We start from the raw sequence: 26666 nt of genomic DNA on the forward strand, positions 1-26666 counted from the left end.
GGAAAACCACAAATTATTTACCAAGGAGGCAAGGAAATGGAGGTCATTGGGCTCATTTCTTACATAATTTTCAACTTCCTTTCTGAGACCTGACATCTCCCGGAAGTCACAGTGATGTCTTCTTTAGATAGATTCAATAATGAGGAAGAACAGATGAAAAGTGGCCAAAGTTGCTAACTGCTATGTTCCTCTGCTTGCTTTTCATGCTATGTGCCAGGAATCAAAGCTAGAGGAGCAGAAGGTAGATATAAAGTAACCCCGTTTCCTAGGTTATTGTGATTATAAAGCTTTAAATAGGAAATGCTAAAAAAAAAAAACTCTTTACTTTGTGGGAAACGAAGTTATTTAAGGTATGAAAACAACAGTTTTAAGCTAAAACAATAGAATAAATGATCACTAAAATGAAAGTACAGAACAGGTATAGAAAGTCAATATTTGAAACATCAGCTGTTGTCAGTTTCTTTCAAGATAATTCAAGAGTGACTAACATATAACTAGCAAATACATTCAACATACAAGAGAAAAAGAGTGAGGATAAAAGGGGGCAATAAAATAAATAGGGGAATAAGTGATGACCATAGATCAAATGGAAAGGATAAGGAAGGAGGAAAAGATAGCTCCTATGTGTCTAGCTTGGAAAGATAACGACTCAATTGAGTGATAGGGGAGAAACATTGAGGGGTTGAAAGCCAGGAACTCAGGAATTTTTATTTATTTTTATTTTTATTTTTATTTTTGAGACGGAGTGTAGTTCTGTCGCCAGGCTGGAGTTCAGTGGCCTGATCTCAGCTCACTGCCACCTCTGCCTCCCGGGTACAAGCGATTCTCCTGCCTCAGCCTCCTGAGTAGATGGGATTACAGGCCTGCTCCCGCACATCCAGCTAAGTTTTATATTTTTAGTAGAGATGGGATTTCACCTTGTTGGCCAGGATGATCTCTGTCTCCTGACCTCGTGATCCACCCACCTCGGCCTCCCAAAGTGCTGGGATTACAGGCATGAGCCACTGTGCTCAGCTGGACCTCAGGAATTTTTAAAGACATGGCAACATTCTTGTTGTATGGGTTTACTTATGACAGATGGGTACATAGGTCTGTCCAAAGAGGCTGGGACACTTTGTTACGTTTGAGGAATTTTTTTCTGCTAAATTATCTTTTCCCTTTCTTCCAAGGAGGCAGGGTAAGGAGAGGCACCAGGTGCTGGTGGATTATTTACCTTGGAGATTCCCACCTTACGGAGGAAATAGCTGGTAGAGTCAGCAGAGACCTCTTTTGGTGGGCCTCAGAGTTTTGAGTTGAGCACTTGGAGCAGGGAAACATTGGATGTTTTCATGACATCAGTAGGATTTAATTCAATCAATGAATAGGACCCAGAAATAAATTAGCTGAGACAGTGTGGGAAGAGGGGCAGAATCCCAACTGTGCTTAGTTATAATTTGAGATGTAGAATAAAGAGTGCTCCAGGAAGCACAGCTCCAGGCAAATGATGAGTTTTTGAATCCCTTCATGTATATTATTTCATTTTTTTTTTCCCTTCTGTTTCCCAAAGTGATTAGCAGAAACAGTTTAAGATGAAATGAATGTATGTGCTGGAAGGAGAGGCAAAAGTAGGGTGACATCTCATTTCATAGTCAGGCTTGTGGGTGGGGAAGGGATGGTGCAAGTGAAGAGAGAGAGGGCTTGGTGGTTTCTGAGAGGAGGAAGAAGAGGAACACAAGCTTAGTTCCTGAGGAAAGAAATAGATGGGAATCCAGGCTGATTCCACTCGCATCTGCAACAATTCAGACAAATCCAGAAGCTGGCAGCTAAAATGAATGTTTATTTCTCAATGGAATGAAAAAAGAACTGAGATGGAGCTGAAGATATTATACTGTCTGAAATGATTTACCTTATGGGCATTCAGGCTAATGAATGAGTTCATTTCCACATCCATGTGTGATCTATGTGAAGTTTATTTCATATCTGCAATGCTCTCTGTAAGAAATGTAGTCTAATGCCTGGCACTGTTAAGGGCTCAGTGAATGCTGGTTTCTTACTTCTGATTCTACCCACAATTATACCTGATTCTCTATTATTCTGGTATGTGAGCAATCTCAGTCAAGCTTTCTGCAGTGTATATCTGTGCTTTCTAAAGTCAACATACAAAGTAAGAGTTAAGACCAGGTGTGGTGGCTCACGTCTGTAATCTCAGCACTTTGGGAGGCCAAGGTGAGTGGATCACCTGAGGTCAGGAGTTTGAGACCAGCCTGACCAACATGGTGAAACCCCGTCTCTACTAAAAATACAAAAATTAGCTGGGTGTGGTGGCACATGCCTGTAATCCCAGCTACTCAGGAGGCTGAAGCACAAGAATCACTGGAACCCAGGAGGCAGAGGTTGCAGTGAGCCAAGATGGCGCCATTGTACTCTAGCCTGGACAACAAGAGGGAAACTTCGTCTCAAAAACAAAACACAAAACAAAACAAACTAAGAGTTAAGATGTAAAGTTCTAAACTCTACTTCTTTTGAATTATTTTCTCAATGTTCTAATTAACTCATACTCGTCAGGCACAAAGTTTCTCCTTAAAATTGGTTTTATTTATCTCAGTTATGAGACAGTTAGAAACAAATGGTTTCTATTTGTTTTGAAAAGCAGCTACAACCTTCAAATGATAAACACAATTTATCCATCTTTCATCTGTTCCTTGTTTTGACTTTGTTGAAATGAATTTCCTTTTTAAACTAGCGATATTCATATAATTTGTGAAATATTTTATTTGGGTTTAAAATAAGGACTGTGGCACATTGATCATCTAGCCCATTAGAAACAGCAAGTCTTTCATGTTCAGTAGTTTAGTTGTAAAATGCCTAGTTGTGGTTTTCTTTATAGCTATCCTGAGTTGGCTAAGATTCTTGAATGTGAAGATTGCTAGCTTTAAGAGTTTTGGGAAATTCTTGACTATGTTTTCTTTACATATTTGTCTCACCCTATTCTTTCTTTTTTCTTTAGTAACTCCGATAATAGGAATAAAGGGGTTTGCACTATGACTTGCATGTGACTGATATGTGTATTCTTTTGTATTCTCTGTGCTCTAGTCAAATATTTCATGTTGATCTGTCTTTGGGATCACTGAGCCAATCTTCAGCTATACTGTTCAACTCATCCAATGAGGTCTTCATTTCAAGTATTGTATTTTTCAGTCTTAGAATGATTACTTTTTACAGATTTTGATTCAATGATTAAACCCCACATCTTTTCATCACTTTTGTTCATATTGTCTTTCAATATCTTTAATATATTGATCATTGTATCAAAAATGTAATTTTAAGATGCTAAATAAAATATCATTTTCTTTCTTTGCATCTGCTTATATTGTTTGTATGTTTTACCTGGTAATTGATCACAATCTCTTGACTGTTTTTATGTTAGTAATATGTGACTGTATGCCAGATATTGTGGACAAAGCACATGTCAAAGCTCTGTATGATGCTACTTCGACCAGACAGGAATCTGTGCTTTCTCTGTGGGGCAGATAAGGTGAGGAGATCATCACCCCAATCCAAGAGGTTGAGCTAGATCAAGACTGGGTTGACATTTTAGTAAGATCCCCTCCACTTCTAGTTATGTTTTTATTCCTCAGGCCTGTCTCTTCCACACTGTTGATTGACAGCTCTGAAAGACAGTGGAAGTTTCAGGCTGTTTAGTATCCTGCCATATGTTCCATCCAAATTCGATGAGCATCTTGGGGAGACCAGCCAGGTTCTGAGTAGACTCCTTTCCTCCAGTGGAACTTTTCCTCCCAATTATTATGGGACTTCTGAAGATTTTAACTTACTTTGCAGAAACTCCTAACCTTTTACTCAGTCTCAATTTAGCAAGGGTTCTATGAGGAAAATTGGCAAGGCATTTGGGGATACTTTTGTTTCCAAATTGTTGTGGTTGCTTCTATGAATGCCACAAGCTTTGCTGGCTTCTCTTGCCTTCCTACAGTGCTTCTGCATGAACAAGATCTGATCTGTGTTTCAAGTCAGCAAATATCCCAAGAAAGAAAATAGCCTGTGAAAGGTAGCTAATCTTGGCAAAACACTCTGCTCTCTGGAATTTTTGTTCTTTTAATTCTTTTTGTTTCCATAATTCACTGATCTCTTTAAATGGACTTTTTTGCAATTAATTTATCTTTTTTAGTTAGTCTAACAGGATTGTGTTCTCCTGCAACCAAAGGCATTCTATTCATAAGCACGAGTCCCCTTAGTGTCAACTTTTAAGAAGCCTTGTGCAGCTATGTCCTTTCAACCTAACAGTCCATAAGATCTTCCCCTATTTTTCCAGAAGCTTCAGATGAGACTATCACAAAGAAAAGTATGGACATAAGTGACAAATAGAGATTACAAATTAAATTCTTACTGTCCAACAATAAAACTTGACTGTCCTTTTTTTCTGTGTGTCCATAGATAGAGGGAGTCCATGGAGCCTCCCCTGCAAGCATCAGTACAGAAGTCGATGATAATCTGGATGCAAGCCCAGGTATGTGGAGTCCACTGACTCAGAGGACCTGCATCGAAGGAACTGGCTGTCATTATCCTTAAGAATGATGACTGTGTTTCCAATTCCAGTAGACCCTTTGATGTGTTCTGAATACATATTCCTTTTGGAATTGAACTTCTAGTGCCCTTAACTTTGGCCCACTCTGGTTTTCCATCTGTTTTTTTAATTTTTTTTTATAAAGATAAGGTCTTCCTTTGTTGCCCAGGCTGGTCTTGAATTCCTGGACTCAAGCAATCCACCTGCCTTGGCCTCCCAAAGTGCTGGGATTATAGGTGTGAACCATTGTGTCTGACTGCTCTCTTGTTTTTCTAACATCATGTTATCCCAACTCTGTTCTTTATGCAAATTTCCCTGATCACATGGTTGTATCTTGGCATTTCAAAATCCTTGACAGACTTTGTTTTGTTTGAATTTTACAATGAATTTACATGACTAGGTACGGTCCCCAGTTCAGTTTTGTAGACAAGGATTCTGTAGGTCAAGAAGTGAAACACAACCAATAACAGCAGGTGACAGGATTTAAACCTGGGTCACTTTACTTATTTTTTTCTACTCTATCATTATGTGAATCTATCCTACCTCTGCAATGACAGATGGCCCTAGAGCAAGAACACTTCCTTACATCTGGTATACAGTCAAAAATAAAAATTCCACACAAATAAATATGGAAATAATTTGTACCTGCTCCTATAGCTTCCTTTCAGGGACCTGGCACCCACAAATGTTGGGTAACAGAAAGAGGACTTAAGTAACTTAACACAAGGCGGAGAAAGTTACAGAGACTGTCTTAGCATAATAAAGCATGAAGTGGTCATGCTTGGATGTGCAAAACGTCTGATGGCCTTGAACATGGCTTGACCCTGAATTACACTAGTGGGGCAAGTTGCCTGGAGCAAAGCAAACGTATTGGACCCAAAGCTCTCATTCGAGAATTCTGTTGCCTAAAAATTATAAAATATCAGCAATTTCATATGGTTCGGCCTAATATTTTATCACTCTTCCTTTTTCTATTCTAAAACAATAATTTTTAATAATGTAAGCTATACACATACATGCTTTAAACATACAACACCCTGACAAGCCAGGAGTTGGAGGTGGACATGGGGGAGGGAGGTGACATTGTACTGATGGAGAGATGTGGAGAGCTGAGGAGGCTGATGAATGTAGAGAAAGTTGAAGTGTCACTGGATTGCAGTTCTTGATAGGTAGAAGTGTTGTATGAGGGGACGAAAACAAGGCCATTGGAAAGGGAAGTTGAAGGTGGTGGTGGTGGTGCTTGTGAAGGTATTTATATTATTGCAGAATTATCTGAAGTGCAGTTTCCAATGTTGACAAAATTCATGGTGTGACTGTGGAAGTTGGTGCTTGAGCTGAATTATGACAACTATCAGTGGGTATCAGGGTAAGGAACTGCTGGGCAAGGTGTTGATGGTGCATCTAAGTGATGTTAAATCTGCTTAGCACTATGGTAGGGTTGGGTGAAAAGGAGACTTTGAGTTCGGTGCTAAATTCTTTAAGGAATGACCAAATGATTAAGTGAGGACTAGAGAGAGAAGAGGCTCTTATTGTCAACTACTCAAAGGAGCAGCTTACAAAAGAGAGTGCAGTCATTTGTCTGCAAGTGGCATTGCGTAGTCAGGAGGACAATGCCTTGGTTCTGATACTGGGATATTTGGAGTTTGACGGAAAATATCTCCCAGCCCCCACTTGAGAGGAGAAGCAGTATCCTTAGGGGACAGTTGGTTTCAGTGAAGTCAAGAAACTGTGTGTGTGGGGTGTGTGTGTGTGTGTGTGTGTGTGTGTGTGTCATAACTTTGAGATAATGATGGGTTAGAAACATGTAGATTAAGGTAAGAAGAGACTACCCTCAGGCATTCATCCAAACTTTGAATTTCTTCTAGAAACCTTCTTTCAAGTCACAGTCAAGTGATCCAGCAATTGCAAAATCACTCTCTTCTAATGTGTACCATTTCACTTGGTAGCTCTTTCTGTTGAATAAGTGATACTGTATATAATAGGCACTCAAACATTCTAGTATTTTCTATGCAAATGTGTAGAAAAAAGTGTTTGGGGGTATGAAGTCAGGGTGGGTAGGCGGAAAGATTATTTTATTTATTATTTATATTTGTTCCTGTAGTGCTCATGTGATTTAAAATATAAAAATTAGACATATATGTTGGAAAAGTGCATCAAAACCTGAAAAATTAATTTTCAAACATTTTATGCTACTGTTGGAGTTATGAATGTAACTTGTCTGAAGAAGCTTCCTGATCATTGTGCTTCATTTTCTTCTTATTTGGACTGTAAACATTGTACAGTTTTTATTTGACAGATGAACATTAGCACTGAAGAAGCAAATTGAATAAAATATAGACATTTAAGTTAATTTAAAATGTAAGTTTTATTTTATTTTTGGATGGGGTCTTGACTGCATCCTGAAAACATAGCTGATGCTTTTATTACCTTAGTGTAAGCTGTGTAGTCAAAAGAATAGTAGGAATGATCACTGTGTGTGGATTTTGTTGTTTCCGAGGTATATTCTGTCCTAGGCAACTACTAACCAAAGGATCTTTCAGAAATGTTCTCCCAAACCACTGCCCATTGGATAGCAAATGCAGTATCTATTTTAGAGGAAATTGTTGCATCAGATTAAAATGATTAAATTGTCTTAACATGCCAGGATCTTATCTTTTCATGAAAACATTTTTTATTAACTTTTTTTAAAGGAGGACAACTGCTCTTCAGATTTTTCCCATGAGAAGTGGAGATTAAATTTTGATTTTTCTCCTTTTATCCTCCCCGACAGAAGCTGTATATTTTGAGGATAACCACTTGATTAAAAGCAAAATAGCCCTAAATAAACACACATACCTTAAAATGAATGAGCATTTCTGGTATAGTCTTAGATTTCACAGTGTCAAACTGACTGGGTTGAGAAAGCCACCAGAATTTTGTAGCTCAAAGTTCAGGTTTTGTACAGGATTTATATGTCCTGTAGAATATTTTGTTTGCTGCAGTTTGAAATGATAGTATCTTCTTCTCTAGGAAACTGATGTTTAACAGATAAGTGCAACCAGATTGCTAACAGGAGCTGCAGGAAAAAATTTCACAATTTTGAATGGGGTTTGTGTTTACCAGTACACAAAATGTATGCCTGTATTATCAATTATGTGAAAATATCTATAATTGTTAGAAATATAAAGCACACGTTTGCCAGGAAAAATCCATTTTTTCCATATCTCTCTTTGTGCACTGTGGTTTTACAATTTCCTTTTCATTTTTAATGGTGTTTTCTGTTTAAAAAAACTTACTTGAAAAAATTAAACAAAAATTGTATACATTTATTGTGTACAATGTAATATTTTAAAATATGCATATATTTGGAATGGCTAAACGTAGCTAATTTTCATATGCATATTTATGATTTTTGTGGTGAGGACACTTAAAATCTACTCTATTAGAAATTTTCCAGAATACAATACTGTACATTGTTATTAATTGTAGTCACCATATTGCACAATAGAACTCTTGGACTTACTACTCCTGTCCAGGTGAAATTTTGTATACTTTGACAAACATGTCTCCAACCTCCACCTCTCTCCCCACCAGTTCCTTGTAACCACCATTCTACTTTCTGCTTCTGTGAGTTCAACTTCGTTAGATTCCACGTGTGATATTTGTCTTTCTGTGCCTGGCTTATTTCACTTAACATAATGTCCTCCAGGTTCACCCATGTTTCACAAATGACAGAGTTTCTTTTTTAAGGCTGAATAGTATTCCATTGTGCATATATATCACATTTCCTTTATCCATCCCTCCATTGTTGGACATTTAGGCTGATTCCATCTTTTGGCTATTATGAATAATGCTGCAATGAACATGGGAGTGCAGATATCTCTTTGGCACAAGGATTTCATTTCCATTGGATATATGTGGTATGCTCAGAGATGAGATTGGTGGATAATATGGTAGCTCTTTTCAAATTTTTTGAAGAATCTCCAGATGGGTTTCCATAACGGATGTACCAATTTACATTCCCATGTGCATTATTTTCTGACATCGATAAAGCAGTAGATCTATTCATTTCACAAACCTTTATTTTATGCTTACTATCCATCAGCATAATGGGAGGTGCAGTTGATACAAACAAAAGGCACAGTCTTGTTCAGAAGCAGATATGATAACTATTTATTAAACAAAGATGGCAGAAGTGGGCAACTGACCACCTGTGAGAAGAGTAACAAGGAGAGTGGAATCTAGGATGATGTATATTTTGGCTTGGGTTATTGAGCTGATGGGGAATATATATTTTTTGAAGTGGAATATACTGTCACCTTATTTCTAAGTAGGGTCAAGTTGGAAGCCAAATAAAACTTTCCAATATTGGTTCTTCTAGCACGTTAATAAAATGTACTTTGTGATTATGAGCAGCTGGTTTGAAGATTGATTCATTTCTACTCCTGTTACCTTGATAAATAAGAAATAAATTTCATGGACAAGAACTCATCATTTGAAATAGATGGTAACAGTTGGATTGTCATTGATTATGTGAGGTGATTTACAGGGAGGTCCAGCACATACATGTAGTGTGCTAATACTTGCCAAGTCTGTTTTCTGTTAATTAATACGAATGTTGTTGTGTAGTTTTTGGTATTCTGACTCAAATTGAGAAAATGTATACACTTTTATATACACATATTAATGTAAAGCTTGGACCTGGAAAAGCAGAGATTTCTAATAAATTAGCCAACATTTTCTTTGAAGAATTCAAGGTACCCTGAAGTACTTTCTCTAATGATTGAATTGCTATTGTTGGAGGTCAATTCTCCACAGACTTTTTGTATTTCTGCATCTCTTGTGAGTGAGCAACTAACTGTCCTTCATTCTGAACTATCTTTTCAGGGATGTTTGTGTTGTGAACAGTCTTGGAACATAGAGCCAGTGTCTCTCTCTGGAGCAAAGGCCAGGCATGCTCACTGCTCATTATGAAGGATTCAGATTCCCTAAATTAAACATTCCTCTTCTATAGCACAATCACTGAACATGTAGATACCATCTGGTTCTCTTTGCATCACTTTGCAAAAATGGAGGCCTGGTTAACTGGTAGAAAAAATGCTAATACTTTTGCTACTGCTATTGTCATGAGTACTAAACTATTCTTTGTCTGTGACCCAGGAGTCTTGTGTCTTCTACCAGCATTCATGAAACTTCTGTCAGGCTAACTTGTTAGTTTGCAAGCATGGTGAACTCTCAGACCCTTTGCAGTTTTTTGTTTGTTTGTTTGTTTTGTTTTGTTTTGTTCTGTTTTTTGAGATGGAGTAGTGCTCTGTTGCCCAGGCTGGAGTGCAGTGGCATGATCTCAGCTCACTACAACCTCTGCCTCTTGGGTTCAAGCGATTCTCCTGCCTCAGCCTCCCGAGTAGCTAGGACTACAGGCATGTGCGACCATGCCCAGCTAATTTTTTGTATTTTTAGTAGAGACAGGATTTCACCGTGTTAGCCAGGATGGTCTCGATCTCCTGACCTCGTGATCCACCCTCCTCGGCCTCCCAGAGTGCTGGGATTACAGGCATGAGCCATGGCGCCCAGCCTCCTTCACAGTTTTTGATGGTTAATGCACTTTAGTGTCTTATCTTCCAATCCGTAGACTCTATTCTACCATAAAATATGAAACATTCCAACTTTTCCGCATTGAGAGGATGGAACTCTAAGTTGTAGATTGACATGGTTTGGCTGTGTCCCCACTGAAATCTCAACTTGAATTGTAGCTTCCAGAATTCCCAAGTGTTGTAGGAGGGACCTAGGGGGAGGTAAATGGATCATGGGGACTGGTCTTTCCTGTGTTATTCTTGTGACAGTGAATACGTCTCACGAGATCTGATGAGTTTATCAGGATTTTCTGCTTTTGTTTCTTCCTCATTTTTCTCTTGCTGCCACCATGTAAGAAGTGCTTTTCATCTCCTGCCATGATTCTGAGGCCTCCCCAGCCATATGGAACTGTTAGTCCAATTAAACCTCTATTTCTTCCCAGTTTCGGGTATGTCTTTATCAGCAGTGTGAAAACAGACTGATACATAGATGAAATAACAAAAAGTCAAAAACTACTACATCTGCTTGTCCTTGTGATTGCAAATGAATATGGTGCCTATGATACCTCACATTTATTACATATCACGAATTTTGAAATGTCTCACTGAGAAATATTGGAGTGTAAGTGTACATTTAAAGCAATGGCTTTTGTGAAATATGAATATTTACTATCACTCATAGTTCATTTATTTTCAGTGCATTTAACTTTTATCTAAGCACCATAAAGAAGTGTTTTTCTTTCTTATTGTAATCAAGTTTATTGAGGTGTAATTTATGTGTAATAGATTGCATCCAGTGTACAGTTTGATGAATATTGAAAGTTTAACATGCCTGTGAGATCACCATCACCATCAAGACCCAAAACACTTCCATCACCCCCAAAGGCTTACATGTACCCTTTGACCAAACGGATTTTGATAATGTGTGTAAGCCCTTGATATTGAGCAATTTGTGAATGATTTCTACTGAGGAGTTTCTGCTAGTTTCCTATTTTATTTACTTTTTTAATTATCAGTATTAATATTTTACTCTTTTCCTGGGTTATTTGCTTTGATTTCTGTTTTCCTTTTAAGAGTCCTCTTTTTGGTATTTCCTTCTCTTTCATATCTATTGGAGCAGAAAGACCAAATAATATTTTCATGATCTCACGTAAATGAGATAAATGGAATAAATTTGAAAAAACATCAAGATTAAGTTGCCTCAAAGGAAAAAAAAAGTCACACAAAAAAGAAGGTGGGAATTAGTGTACTTGAGTATGGAAATTGATTAAGCAGTAAAACTATGATGACAATTATTTCTGCAATTCAGTTATGAATTATGCTTAAAATGTGTACTTTATTCACATGATGAATTTTGAACAGCCTATTTCTCTCAGCAGTGTAAAATGAGTCACATGGGTTATATTTGTCTTGAGTCCCTTCAAAGACTGGAATGTGAGTAGAAATCGCAGAGCAACTTTCCCACGGCACTAATTGCATATGAAGGACAAGACACTTCCATATTGTAATACCAAATATAAAATAGTGCAAAAAAAAGTCTTTGGTTAGAACTGTTCCATTTGTCATATGCCTTCTAATTTATAAAACAAGAATTTTCTCTCTTGTCTCACCCGGTTGAAGGATCAGCTTTATTTTTCAAAATTTGGATGGAAATCAGTCTTCAGTCTGCTCTATCTGAAAAGAGAAAAATGCTTGCAACAGTTTGAAACACTATAAATTGGAATACTTGAAGTCAGTTATCTAGGATTTTTATATCACTCCTTTTCCAAACTCCAGCTTCTCACTGATGAGGGTTTCTTTCTTACTTTGAGGGGAAGAATACACAGCAACTGTGAAAATGTAAGATAAAATGAGTTCATCTGATTAGTCTGCAATCTCTCTCTTTTCGTTTGCATACAGAAATTCTCAAGTAGACACATATAAACTTGCAGCAAGCACGCTTTCTTCCTGTGTGTTTGTCTGCATCTTCCATGCCATTTTCCAGCCATGCTTGTCTTTTGTTAGGAATTAGATGGTCAGAATGAGAATAATTTAAAACATTTTTTAAAAACTTTATTTTTTAAGAACACTTTTAGGTTCATAGCAAAATGGAGAGAAAAAAACAGAGATTTCCCATATATCCCTCCTGTCCCCCTCACCTGGCCTCCCCCATTATCAACACCTCTGACCAGAGTGGTACCCTTGTTACAATGCATGAGCCTATACTGACACATGATTATCACCCAAAGCCCAGAGTTTAATTTTAGAGTTCCTTGGAGTTGTATATCATAGGGGTTTAGACAAATATGTAATGACATGTACACAGAAAAATAAAAATTTTAGGTCAACATCTCATCTTTCCTGTTCAGTATTAAATATGAAGCAACTGTTGTGCCTTTTCCAAAAATAGTCTGCCACAAGGAGCAATAAGTAATCAGAATTTAAGGTGGAGGAAAACAGAAAATCAAGAAGCCTGCTTTACATGAACACACACACATTTTATAACTTCTATTATACTTTAGAACGTTATTCCACTGGATTCTGGATTTCTAGATATCACACGAAAGTGTAACTGTAATTAGGAAGCGCTTAGCTTAGGGTGTGGCAGGGTAGTCTGGGCTCTGTTTGATAGAATTGGGTCAACTTGCAATGCATCAAACACTCAGAGCGAGTATTTTTTTTTTGGGAATCATCCACCTGAACAGGGAAATTTTCTAATTTGCACTAAAGTGTGGTACCTGCTCTCAGAACATGAGGAATTGAAGACAATCACACTCCTCCTCCTTTGCAGCAAAAGCATTTTTTACACCAGAGATCTCTGTGGAATTGTTCCTAGTCAGTATTATCTATGCAGGTTGTAAGTATGAGATGTTTTGATCCAAGAAAAAAAGGATTTTTTGCCTTTTTCTTGTTTTTGTTTGCTTGCTTATTTTTATTTGTTTGTTTTCACTACTGTACCAGTCCAAAGAATCACTGGCCAAAAAAGAGGACAAAGTCATAATTGGGAAATAAAGGAGGCTGGTGGGAACTGGAAAGACCTGAATAAGTGGTTCATCAAACTGAGAAAACTGAGAAAGCAAAGCTCAGGGAAAGCAAAGCTCACTACTGAGAAAGCAAGGTTCACTACTGAGAAATTGTAGTAAGGGTGGGAATGAGGTTGAAAGAGATGCAACTCTATTGTAGACAAGAGAAAGGCCAGTTCAGGCACTAACTCATAAAGGCTGCATCTGCCCTGGTTTTCCTTTCATGAACAGCTAAAATACTACGTGGCATTGGACATGGCAAAAGCACGTGATAGGATGAGGAGGTTGGTTCTGAAATTTGGACTAGGTCAAGATTTCCGGCTCATAGAATTTAGTTGATCGTGGAGCAGTCAATGTGCACAATGGGTCTCAGCATCTAAGGCAGGCAATGGGGAAGTCAGGCAACGGATCAGAAACCGAGAGGAAATGTGTGGTGAACCCAGAGTCTAGATCTATAGTCTGTGAAGAAAAGATCAATAAGCCTGGTCAAACATTCCAGGAAGGAAAGATTTGGATATCAGCACAGGTGCTGGGTTGTGGGGTGTCAGGTACAAGAATGAAGCTTGATTCCAAGCTCAGTGCCACAGGATCTTCTCTTTCCTGTGTATGCACAGAACTGATGTGCAATTTCCACAAGGCCTGATCATGAGGTTTGCAAAAAGTAAGTTCTGCCTGATCTAAGTGTGGTGCTTGAACAAATGGAGAGAAGTATATTTCTGATGCACAATTCAAACTGGAATATATTTATAATTATAAAGGAAAACCAGAGGGGCACTATCAAAGTGTATGGTTATGCTCAGGTAAGAAAAAGGTGTAATCCTCCTCAAAGTATCATTTCTTTATATTAAAGCCTAGAAATATTTTCTCATTCATTTATTCATTAGTTCATTTATACATTCATCAAATATTTATTGAATGTCTACTACATGTCGATATGTTTAACATCTTGCAAATTCACTTTAATTAATAACTTTAATTATTTGTTTCAATTTTCAATAATGAAGTCCATCTCTCTAATAATGTTAGCAATTAAAAATGGAGCCATTGTTGAGGCAAGTTCAATCTCTGGGGAATTATGAAATTTGCCAGAAAACTGATGACAATTGAGAGAAACAGGATAAAATTATAAGAGCCTGAGGTGATGGTTTATAACTAAAATATTGATTTGAGAATGAATTAACTGAACCACTTAGCTATGATAATAACGAGGTTGGACATCCATAATGGGAGTCATGATTGATTGTACAGCCATATAGAAGTTGGTCAAAATCCCCAAACTGGATGAAGAAATCAATGTGGTGGCTTCCTTTACTTTTATTATTTGAAATAATTTTAGCAGGAAATACTAGACTAAAAAATGTAATGGCGCTTTTTCTGGGCTCTGGCCCAGAAAAAAGTCTAAAAGGCTCTCCTTACTGTTGTATTTGTGACTTGCATTTTTGAGCCAGTTATTGTATTCTCCTGAAAGAATAGCTGTTTTTATTTAGTTCTGACTTTACTATAATGTGTGTGTGTTAGTGTGCATGAAAACACAGCATAGGATGTGTTGGGGCTGCAAGGAATCAACCTAGAACTGAGGCATGCTCCTCTATAAGCAAAGACTATTTTGAGTAGCAAATTATTTTAAACTAAAAATTCTACCCAGGTGGTATTGTAGTATTTTTCTTGGCCAAACTGAATGTGAATTATTCATCAGATAAAAACTCTATCAAAAGGAGATAAGGTAGGGATTTGGAAAGAGAAGTGTTGCTTGTTTTTGTTTTGTTCTGGTAACATGAGGGACTTTGGACAGCAAATGAGCAAGATGATGATATTGGCAATAGGAAGAACCATAAAGAAGAGGGAAGGGAAGTGGAAGTTTTCAGAATGGAAGGGAGAAGATTCATGTTTGCCTTGGAACTGAAGTGCCACTACACACCGACTCTTCTTCCCAAGTTAAATTATAAGGAGAATTTGTATTTATACATTTTGGTGTCCTTCAATTTAATCCTTTATACCAGAACCATGTTAATTCAGCCCAGTCTTTTTTCTAATGGGTTACTCCCTATCTTCTCCTCCATTTGGTGGGAAGAGAAGAGGAACAGACAAGAGGAAAAACAAACTAAAAATAAAAGTACTATGAGAAATTTATGGCTGGGCATGGTGGCTCACACTTTAATCCCAGCATTTTGGGGGGCCAAGGTGGATGGAACGCTTGAATCCAGGAGTTTGAGATTAACATAGACAACATGGCAAAACCTCATCTCTACAAAAAATACTAAACATTAGCCAGGCGTGGTGGTACACGCCTATCGTCCCACCTACTTGGGAGGGTGAGGTGGGAGGATCACTTTAGCCCAAGAAAGTTGAGGCTGCAGTGAGCTGTGATCACACCACTGCACTCCAGCCTGGGTGACCAAGTGAGAACCTATCTCAAAACAAACAAACAAACAAACAAAAAAATTCATGGCTGGGCTTGGTAGGTCATGCCTGTAATCTTACACTTTGGGAGGCCAAGGTGGGTGGATCACCTGAGGTCAGGAGTTTGAGACCAGCCTGCCCAACATGATGAAACCGCGTTCTTCTAAAAATAGAAAAATTAGTCAGGCATGATGGCCTGTAGTCCCAGCTACTCAGGAGGCTGAGGCAGGAGAATCGCTTGAACCTGGAAGGCATAGGCTGCAGTGAGCCAAGATTGCACCACTGCACTTCAGCCTCGGCAACAGAGCAAGACTCTGTCTCAAAAAAAAAAAAAAAAAAAAAGAGATTCATAAGAAATATTTATCTATATTTTCTTTGTTGTTAATTGTTCTTAATTGTTCATGAATACCTGGATCTTTTCCCGATTTCTAGGACCCAGTGAATGCTAAAGCTATGCTGTCAAGAATGAACTCTGTTGACACAATGGATTCATGTTATATGCCCATTTAAGACATGCAGATTCTACTACAGCTTGACAAGAAATAAGAATTTACATATAGAAAATGACTATGCCTTTCATGTCACCCAGTAAGCATGTGCTCTGCCATGAGAATGAGATGGGTGATGTAAAGCTGTAATCTCAGCCTCAGTTTCTGGGTGTTATTCATGGCATGAGCATCTGAGTGTGCTGAGATTCTGGTAGCATTATTTAACCAGCCAGCTAATGGACTGGCCAACCAACTGACCTTTAAATACTGACCCATTGGCTGGGCGAGGTGGTTCACTCCTGTAATCCCAGCACTTTGGGAGGCTGAGGCCGGCAGATCACCTGATGTCAGGAGTTCGAGACAAATCCTGACCAACATGGAGAAACCCTGTATCTACTAAAAATACAAAATTAGCCAAGTGTGGTGGCGTATGCCTGTAATCCCAGCTACTTGGGAGACAGAGGCAGGAGAATCACGTGAACCTGGGAGGCGGAGGTTGCGGTGAGCTGAGATGGCGCCATTGCACTCCAGCCTGAGCAACAAGAGCGAACTCCATCTCAAAAAAAAAAAAACTGACCCTTATTTGGTCTTTATCACCCAAATACCATTTCCTGTGCTCTTTTCTTTTTTTTAAATTTTAATTTTTAATATTTATTTATTTATTTATTTATTTATTTATTTTATTTATTTATTTATATTTGAGACAGAGTTTCAGTCCATTTCGCAGGCTGGAGTGTGTTGGGGAGATCTCAGCTCACTGCAACCTCCACTTCCTGGGCCCAAGCAATTCTCCCACCTCAGCCTCCTGAGTAGCTGGGATTACAGGCACACCACCACACCCAGCAAATTTTTGTATTTGTATTTGTTTTTTTATTTATTTCTTATTATTTTTCTTTATTTCTTCTATTAAAAAATGGGATACATGTGCAGAATGTGCAGGTTTGTTTTATAGGTGTACGTGTGTCATGGTGGTTTGCTGCACCTATTGACCCATTCTCTAAGTTCCCTCTCCTTTACCTCCACCCCTCAGCAGGCCCTGGTGTGTGTTGTTCCCTTCTCTGTGTCCATGTGTTCTCATTGTTCAACTCCCACTCATGAGTGAGAACATGCAACGTTTGGTTTTCTGTTCCTATGTTAGTTTGCTGAGGATGATGGCTTCCAGCTTCATTCATGTCCCGGCAAAGGACGTGAAATTATTATTTTATGGGTGCATAGCATTCCAAGGTGTATATGTACCACATTTTGTTTACCCAGTCTATCATTGATGTGCATTTGGAGTGGTTCCATGTCTTTGCTATTGTAAATAGTGCTGCAATAAACATACATGTGCATGTGTCTTTACAGTAGAATGATTTATATTCCTTTGGGTATATACCCAGTAATGAGATTGCTGGGTCAAATTGTATTTCTGGTTCTGGATCCTTGAGGAATCACCATACTGTCTTCCACAATGACTGAACTAATTTACATTCCCACCAACAGTGTAAAAGCATTCCTATTTCTCCACAGTCTCACCAGCATCTATTGTTTCCTGACTTTTTGATAATCACCATTCTGACTGGCATGACATGGTATCTCATTGTGGTTTTGGTTTGCATTTCTCTGATGATCAGTGATGTTGAGCTTTTTTCATGTTTCTTGGCCACATAAATGTCTTCTTTTGGGAAGTGTCTGTTCATATCCTTTGCACACTTTTTGATGGGGTTGTTTTTTCTTTGTAAATTTGTTTACATTCCTTGTAAATTCTGGATATTAGACCTTTGTCAGATGGGTAGATTGCAAAAATTTTCTCCTGTTCTGTGTTTGCCTGTCACTCTGATGATAGTTTCTTTTGTTGTGCAAAAGCTCCTTAGTTTAATCAGATCCAATTTGTCAATTCTGGCTTTTGTTGCAATTGGTTTTGGCATTTTTGTCATGAAGTCTTTGCCCATGCCTATGTTCTGAATGATATTGCCTAGGTTTTCTTCTAGGGTTTTTAAGGTTTGGGGTTTTACATTTAAATCTCTAATCCATCTTGAGTTAATTTTTGTATAAGGTGTAAGTAAGGAGTCCAGTTTCGGTTTTTGCTGCATATGGCTAGCCAGTTTTCCCAGCACCATTTACTGAATAGGAGATCATTTCCCCGTTGCTTGTTTATGTCAGGTTGGTCAAACAGCAGATGATAGTAGACGTGTGTAGTGTTATTTCTGAGGTCTCCTTTCTGCTCCATTGGTCTATATGTCTGTTTTGGTATCAGTAGTATGCTGTTTTGGTTACTGTAGCCTTGTAGTATAGTTTGAAGTCAGGTAGTGTGATGCCTCCAGCTTTGTTCTTTTTGCTTAGGATTGTCTTAGTTATACAGGGTCTTCTTTGATTCCATATGAAATTTAAAATAGTTTTTTCTAATTCTGTGAAGAATGTTAATGGTAGTTTGATGAGAATAGCATTGAATCTATAAATTACTTTGGGCAGTATGGCCATTTAATGATATTGATCCTTCCTATCCATGAGGATGGAATGCTTTTCCATTTGTTTATGTCCTCTCTTACTTCCTTGAGCACTGGTTTGTAGTTCTCCTTGAAGAAGTCCTTCACATCCCTTGTTAGCTCTATTCCTAGGTATTTTATTCTCTTTGTAGCAATTGTGAATGGGAGTTCATTCATTGATTTGGCTCTCTTCGTGTATATTGTTGATGTAAAGGAATGCTTGCGATTTTTGCACATTGGTTTGTATCCTGAGAATGCTGAAGTTGCTTATCAGTTTAGGAGTTTTTGGGCTGAGATGATGGGGTTTTGTAAGTATATAATCATGTCATCTGCAAACAGAGACAACTTGATTTCCTCTCTTCCTATTTGAATACACTTTATTTCTTTCTCTTGCCTGATTGCCCTGGCCAGAACTTCCAATACTAGGTTGAATAGGAGTGGTGAAAGAGGTCATCTTTGTCTTGTACCGGTTTCAAAGGGAATGCTTCCAGTCTTTGCCCATTCAATATGATATTGGCTGTGGGATTGTCATAAATAGCTCTTGTTTTTGAGGCATGTTCCATCAATACCTAGTTTATTGAGAGTTTTGAACATGTAGGGATGTTGAATTTTATCAAAGGTCTTTTCTGCATCTATTGAGATAATCATGTGGTTTTTATCCTTGGTTCTGTTTATGTGATGGATTATGTTTATTGATTTGTGTATGTGGAGCCAGCCTTGCATCCCAGGGATTAAGCTGACTTGATCATGGTGGATAAATTTTTTGATGTGCTGCTGGATTCGGTTTGCCAGTATTTTATTGAAGATTTTTGGATCATGTTAATCACAGATATTGGCCTGAAGTTTTCTTTTTTTGTTGTGTCTCTTCCCGGTTTTTGTATCAGGATGATGCTGGCTTCATAAAATGAGTTAGGAGGTAGTTCCTCCTTTTCAATTGTTTGGAATAGTTTCAGAAGGAATGGTACCAGCTCCTCTTTGTATTTCTGGTAGAATTCAGCTGTGAATCCATCTGGTCCTGGGCTTGTTTTTGTTGGTAGGCTATTAAATACTTCTTCAATTTCAGAACTTGTTATTTTCTATTCAGGGATTCGACTTCTTCCTGGTTTAGTCTTGGGAGGGTATATGTGTCCAGGAATTTATCCATTTCTTCTGGATTTTGTAGTTTATTTGCATAGAGGTGTTTATATACTCTCTGATGGTAGTTTGTATTCTGTGGGGTCAGTGGTGATATCCCCTTCACCATTTTTATTGTGTCTGTTTGATTTTCTCTCTTCTTCTTTATTAGTCTAGCTGGTGGTCTGTCTGTTTTGTTAATTTTTCAAAAAAACCAGCCCCTGAATTCATTGATTTTTGGGAGGGTTTTTCCTGTCTCTACCTCCTTCATTTCTTCTCTGAACTTAGTTATTTCTTGTCTTCTGCTAGCTTTTGGATTAGTTTTCTCTTGTCTCTCTATCTCTTTTAATTGTGATGTGAGGGTGTTGATTTGAGATCTTTCTAGATTTCTGATGTGGGTATTTGGTACTATAAATTTCCATATTAACACTGTTTTAGCTGTGTCCCAGAGATTCTAGTACATTGTCTCTTTGTTCTCATTGGTTTCAAAGAACTTCCTGATTTCTGCTTTAATTTCATTATTTACCCAGGAGTCATTCAGGAGCAGGTTGTTCAATTTCCATGTAATCATGTGGTTTTGAGTGAGTTTCTTAACACTGAGTTCTAATTTGACTGCACTGTGGTCTGAGACACTGTTTCTTATGATTTCAGTTCTTTTGCATTTGCTGAGGAGTGTTTTACTTAAAATTATGTGGTCAATTTTACAATAAGTGCCATGTGGCACTGAGAAGAATGAATATTATGTTGATTTGGGGTAGAGAGTTCTGTAGACGTCTACTAAGTCCACTTGATCCAGAGCTGAGTTCAAGTCCTGAATATTCTTATTAATTTTCTTGTTGATCTAATACTGACAGTGGGGTGTTAAAGTCTCCCACTATTATTGTGTGGGAGTCTAAGTCTCTCAGTAGGTCTCTAAGAACTTTCTTTATGAATCTGGGTGCTCCTGTATTGGGGTGCATATATATTTATAATAGTTAGCTCTTCTTGTTGAATTGTTTGCTTTACCATTATGTAATGCCCTTCTTTGTCTTTATTGATCTTTGTTGGTTTAAAGTCTGTTTTGTCAGAGGCTAGGATTGCAACCTGTGGGTTTGTTGTTGTTGTTGTTGTTGTTTGCTTTCCATTTGCTTGGTAAATTTTTCTCCATCCCTTTATTTTGAGCCTATGTGTGTCTTTGCATGTGAGATGGGTCTGCTGAATACAGCACACTGATGGGTCTTGACTCTATCCAATTTGCCAGTCTATGTCTTTTAATTGGGGCACTTATCCCATTTACATTAAGGTTAGTATTGTTATGTGTGAATTTGATCCTGTCTTCATGATGCTATTTGGTTATTTTGCACACTAGTTGATGCAGTTTCCTCATAGTGTCATTGGTCTTTGTATTTTGTTGTGTTTGTGCAGTGGCTGGTACCAGTTTTTCCTTTCCATATTTAGTGCATCTTTCAGGAGCTCTTGTAGGGTAGGCCTGGTGGTAACGAAGTCCCTCAATGTTTGCTTGTCTGGAAAGGATTTTATTTCTCCTTCACTTATGAAGCTTAATTTGGCTGGATATGAAATTCTGGGCTGAAATTTATTTTCTTTAAGAATGTCAAATATTGGCCCCCAATCTCCTCTGGTTTATAGGGTTTCTGCTGAGACATCCACTGTTAGTCTGATGGGCATCCCTTTGTAGGTGACCTGGCCTTTCTCTCTGGCTGCCCTTAACAATTTTTCCTTCATTTTGACCTTGGTGAATCTGATGATTATGTATCTTGTGGTTGATCTTCTCATGGAGTATCTTAATGGTGTTCTCTGTATTTCCTGAATTTGCATGTTGGCCTGTCTTGCTAGGGTGAGGGCGTTCCCCTGGATAATATGCTGAAGTGTGTTTTCCAGTTTATTTCCTTTCTCCCTTTCTCCTTCCTGTACTCCAATCAATTGCAGGTTTGCTCTTTTTATGAAGTCCCATATTTCTTGGAGGCTTCATTCATTCATTTCCATTCTTTTTTCTCTAATCTTGTCTGCATGTCTTATTTCAGCAAAGTGGTCTTCCAACTCTGATATCCTTTCTTTTCCTTGGTTGATTTGGCTATTGATACTTGTGTATGTTTTGCGAAGTTCTCATGCTGTGTTTTCAGCTCCATTAGTTTGTTTATGTTCCTCTGTAGACTGGTTATTCTAGTTAGCAATTCCTCTAACCTTTTATCAAGGTTCTTAGGTTCTCTGCATTGGGTTAGAACATGCTCCTTTAGCTCAGTGTAGTTTTTTATTACCCATGTTCTGAAGCCTACTTCTGTCAGTTCATTTATCTGATCCCTTATCTAGTTCTGTTCCCCTGATGGAGAGACTTTGTAATCATTTGGAGAAGAGGCACTCTGGCCTTTTGGGTTTTCAGCATTTCTTCACTGATTCTTTGTCATCTTCGTGACTTTGTCTCGTTTCAGTCTTTGAGGCTACTGACCCTCAGATGGGATTTTTGTGGGGTTTTTTTGTTGTTGTTGATGCTGTTGTTGTCATTTTTTGCTTGTTTGTTTTTCTTTCAATGGTCAGGTCCTTCCGTAGGGCTGCTGCAGTTTTCTGGGAGTTCACTTCAGGCTCTATTCATCTGATTCGCTCCGGTGCCTAGAGATGTCACTCAAGGAGGCTGAAGAACAGCGAAGATGGGTGCCTGTTCCTTTTTCTGGGACCTCTGACCTTGAGGGGCACTAACTTAATGCCAGTAGGACTGCTTCTATGTAGGGTATCTGACGACCCCTGTTGGAGGGTGTCATCCAGTTTGGTGGCACAGGAAGCAGGACCCATTAACAAAGTACTTTGTGTCTTGGTGGAGGGGTTGTGCTTCTCTGGGGGAAACCCACTCGTCTAGGCTGCCTGGATTCCTCAGAGGAAACGTTCGCAGAGACTGTGGCCACCCCCTTCCCTAGGGACTAGGCCCAGGGAAATTCAGCTTATTTCCCTGAGCCTCTGACTGGAGTTATTGGAGTTCTGCTGGGAAGCCCAGTCCAGTGAGGAAGGATGGGTCAGGGTCAGGCCCGAGGAGGCATTCTGGCTGCTGACTGCCACAACTGGTGTCTTAGGCTGTGGGTACAAGTCTTGGGAGAAAGCCGTCCAGTCTCCTTGGCTCTAGCAGGGGAAAAGAGCAGCCTGGAGCTTCAGAGATGGATGCCACCCTTCCCCCACCCAGGGAGCTTCCATGTTAGGTAGCTGCAAGTCCTAGTGCTGGCTGCTGCCCCTCCTCCAAGGATCTCAAATGGCTTAGACAGCAGGCAGCCTCAGCTGTGTTGCTGGTTGACCATCCTTCCAGAGGTTTGGTGGGTTTAAGCAGATTCCAGCTGTTGAGAATCTGTCTGTTCTGGGGTTGGTACACTAGGCCCCGGCAGCATGGGTTCACATGTGGGAACTTCCAATCCATGGGTTGCACAGTTCTGTGGAAAAAGCATGGTTTCCCTGGCTAGGTAGCACACTCACTCACTGCCTCCTTTGGCTGAGGGGAGGGTGCTCCCCTGCCCCACGTGGCTGCAGCACCACATTGCTCTTCCTCCTCTCCGTGGGCCACACCAGCCTTCTAGTCAGTTCTGATGAGAGAACCTGGATACCTTGGTTGCCGGTGAAGGAGTCACATGCTTGTTATGTTTTTTTATTCTTTCTTCCTTTTTTTAATAGGAGCCACCCAATGTCGCTGCTTCTAGTCGGCCATCCCAGCCCTTTCTGTTTCTGTATTTTTAGTAGGGACAGGGTTTTGCCGTGTTGGCTAGGCAGGTCTCGAACTCCTGGCCTCAAATGATCTGCCCACCTTGGCCTCCCATACAGGAGTGACCAACTGCGCCCAGCCACTCTTTTATTCTTTTCTGCAGATTGGGCTTTTCATCTGTTGTCATTTCCTTCAGCCTGAGGAACTTGCTTTAACATTTCTGGTAGTGAGGTTTTGCCTACAATAAAATTCTGTAAGCCATTGTCTGAAAATGGCTTTAATTCACCTTCATTTTTAAAAAATGAACAGTTAACATTTTTCATTTAGCATTTTAAAGATATCATTTCATTATCTTCTTTCTTTTTTTGTAGAACAGTTGCTAGAATAAGGCATCTATGCAAATATCAAAAGTAAAAGTATACCATTTGAATATGTTTTTAACTGCACCTATTTTGGTGAATAAATCCTGTAATAAACTGATGATTTGGAAGTAGAGTGGATGCTGCTAAAAGCTCAGTTCATCTGAGAAAATTCCAGGTAGGGGAAGATTGATGTAGGCAGAGAAAATGAAGAACTATGGTAAAATTTAATGAATAGCTGATGAAACCCATTTGACCCTCTGTGTCAGGAGGTAATCAAATGTGTCTTTGTTGAGAAGTCCTGTGACACAGAGTTGTGCTTCCACCTGGCAGGAGATGCTGGTACTGGTGGCTGCCTGCATTCAAGCCCCTCTTTCCAGAATGGTAACATTGTGATTTGCTTTAGTCAGGGTTCCTATTCTTGCTTGGGGAGGTATGGCTGTGATAGAAAGGTAATAAACCCACCAGGAAAGGCTGATTTGTGTTGGCTGGCTGCAGCATTGAATTGGGAACAATAGATGGGATAATAATGCAGTGGTTGGAGGCCGTTTGGCTTTGACCTGGGTATCATTCATAGGTTGAACACAAAGCTGTTTTTACTCGTAGTTAAACATTTGGCAGTTGCTGATCAGTAACAATGTACTAGATGTCCCACTGCCCACATGGTTCAGTGGGCAGAACACTGATTGAACTAGAATGTAAAAATATTTGTACTTAAGTGTGTCTGTTTTGCTATTGATTGCTTTTGTGAATTTGGATTCATCCTTTGCCATCTTGATGTGTGTGTGTGTGTGTGTGTGTCTGTATTCATTTGCTTCGAGATGTGAAATCAGGGGAGAGGGTACCTTCAGTAAGATGAGTTTGAAATACTTAAAGGAATGAACCAAAATGAAGGTCAAAATAAAAAAATTAAGAAGAAAAGATCAGGCTGGGCACGGTGGCACGCACTTGTAATCCCAGCACTTTGGGATGCCGAGGCGGGCGGATCACAAGGTCAGGAGATCGAGACCATGGTGAAACCCCGTCTCAACTAAAAATACAAAAAAAAATTAGCCAGGCGTAGTGGCGGGCGCCTGTAGTCCTAGCTACTCAGAGAGGCTGAGGCAGGAGAATGGCGTGAACCCGGGAGGCGGAGGTTGCAGTGAGCCGAGACTGCGCCACTGCACTCCAGCCTGGGCGACAGAGCGAGACTCCATCTCAAAAAAAAAAAAAAAGAAGAAGAAAAAAGATCAAAGATATGAAAAAGCTGAATGACAGTATATTTTTATGTAAAAGATTTTCTAGAAAGAATATTTGAAATATTGAGGCCCCAAAGCTCCGATGGTTAAGGCCCGCAAACACCAATGATTAAGAACACAAATGCAATGAAAAGACAAAGGATTGTTGACTCACAGATTTACTAGGTACATTACATATTACTTTACTTTTTACACTCTTTGTGCAGTGTTAATTATGTGAGTATATTACCCTGTTCTCTTGTTTGTAAATCAAGGTTGCCAGTTTACAGGTGGAATTTGAGGCCATATTCTATTCTTTGAAGAAGCTCTCTAACATATCAGAACTCTAAACATTTTACTCTCTTTTTGCTAAGTCTTACTTGGCATAAATACATGCATTCTGGAAAGAATCTTTAGTGTGCATGTGTGTGTGTGTTGATTATTTATACTTAAGCAGCATTTTTATACACCATTTTAACAAGAACACATATATGTGATAAAGGTAGCATAGGTGATGTTGGGAGGAACATGAGCAGACAGTATGAATTCCAGGATTCTTCAGATCAGAAGTATTTAAAGGTTTGATACAGGTGTAACCCTGTTTATGTTCTACAGAATAGGGGAATTTGTTTTCAGCTTGGACTAAATGAGTAGTTCCTCGCTTGATTACCTGCCACAGGAGTTCAAGGTTTCAAACTTTTAGAATGGTGGTTTATAGCACCTGGAAGCAGGGAGGCATGGGGAATGGAGGGGATGCAGCCTCAAAGGCGAGTAGTCAGAACAAAGCACTCTACCAAAAATAAGGAAGGTACAGGATTATGTGAATAGAACTCTTATCCCCAATCCACTCCCAGGAAAATACAGCATATGCGCTGAAGCAATTCTTTCATTGGGAAAGAGTCAATGCTTTGAATAAACCTTGGGAAAGTGCATAATCAGTAACAAATTTTCTATCAAAACATACCCCTATAACACAGTGAAGGGGCAATCTAAATATTGAGGCCAGGTTGTATGAGATAGGAATTATGTAAGGTACATAAAAGAGAGGATAAGAAAGCACTGAAAGAAGCTGTATCTAGAATGCAAGCTCTGATAATTTACTGTACTTGGGGCCCAGTTCTAAGCTGTAATTCTCACTCTGGCCCATGTGGTACAATATTTCACCTACTGAGAGTGCAGCTGCTCTCCCTAATCCAGAGGCAGTACAAGAGACAGAATAAGAGTTCAAGCTGTGCACAGTCCGTAATGCTTACTCCTCCACCTATTACCCATGATGCTGGGCAAATTTCCTATATTCCATGGACCTCAGTTTATTCAATTGTAAAATGAAAACATTAAAGTACTTCCCTTGTGCATTTTTATAGGTACTAAATGAGATAATTCATGCCAGGAATTAGGAGAGTGCTCAATCAGTGTTAGCTATTAGTAAGATGGTGATTTCCTCTGAGAGAATGAGAGGCAAAAGGATTTTGATTATTGAAAATATAACTGGGCCCTGGTGAGACAGGAGATGGCTCATCATGAAGATGTATCACTATATGAACAGACAAAAGGATGCAGGCAACTAACAGTACTTGGATTGGAATGAGAAAATTGACAATTTTGAGAGATTCAAGAAGTATTGAGATTATTTCCAAATTTTAAATTTCAGGCTCCATTGGAATTTGCCACTTTTCTTATAGATGTAGATGCAGGTTGATATATAGATATAGAAGTATCTATTTTGGTTTCGGTTCCTGGAGTGCAAGCTCTCTGAGGCAGGGTCTTTGTCTCACTCTTCATTCTATCCTCCCCTGTGCTTGGTGAAATAGAGTGCCAAGATAGAAATACACTTTCGGT

General features: G+C 39.0%; 2 long non-coding RNA genes across 2 annotated transcripts in view; both read left to right on the forward strand.

Annotated features, from left to right (window-relative positions):
* On the forward strand, positions 1–4652 carry LOC116456819 (uncharacterized). Its single transcript, XR_004244813.1, has 3 exons — positions 1–241; positions 1439–1440; positions 4429–4652. It is a non-coding gene; the product is annotated as an uncharacterized LOC116456819 (long non-coding RNA).
* Positions 1–26666, forward strand: part of LOC116456818 (uncharacterized) — a 46674-nt gene that overhangs the window by 13461 nt on the left and 6547 nt on the right. The window lies entirely within an intron of this gene.

This window comes from Hylobates moloch, unplaced genomic scaffold (assembly GCF_009828535.3).
Source record: "Hylobates moloch isolate HMO894 unplaced genomic scaffold, HMol_V3 SCAFFOLD_17, whole genome shotgun sequence".
Lineage (NCBI taxonomy): Eukaryota > Metazoa > Chordata > Mammalia > Primates > Hylobatidae > Hylobates > Hylobates moloch.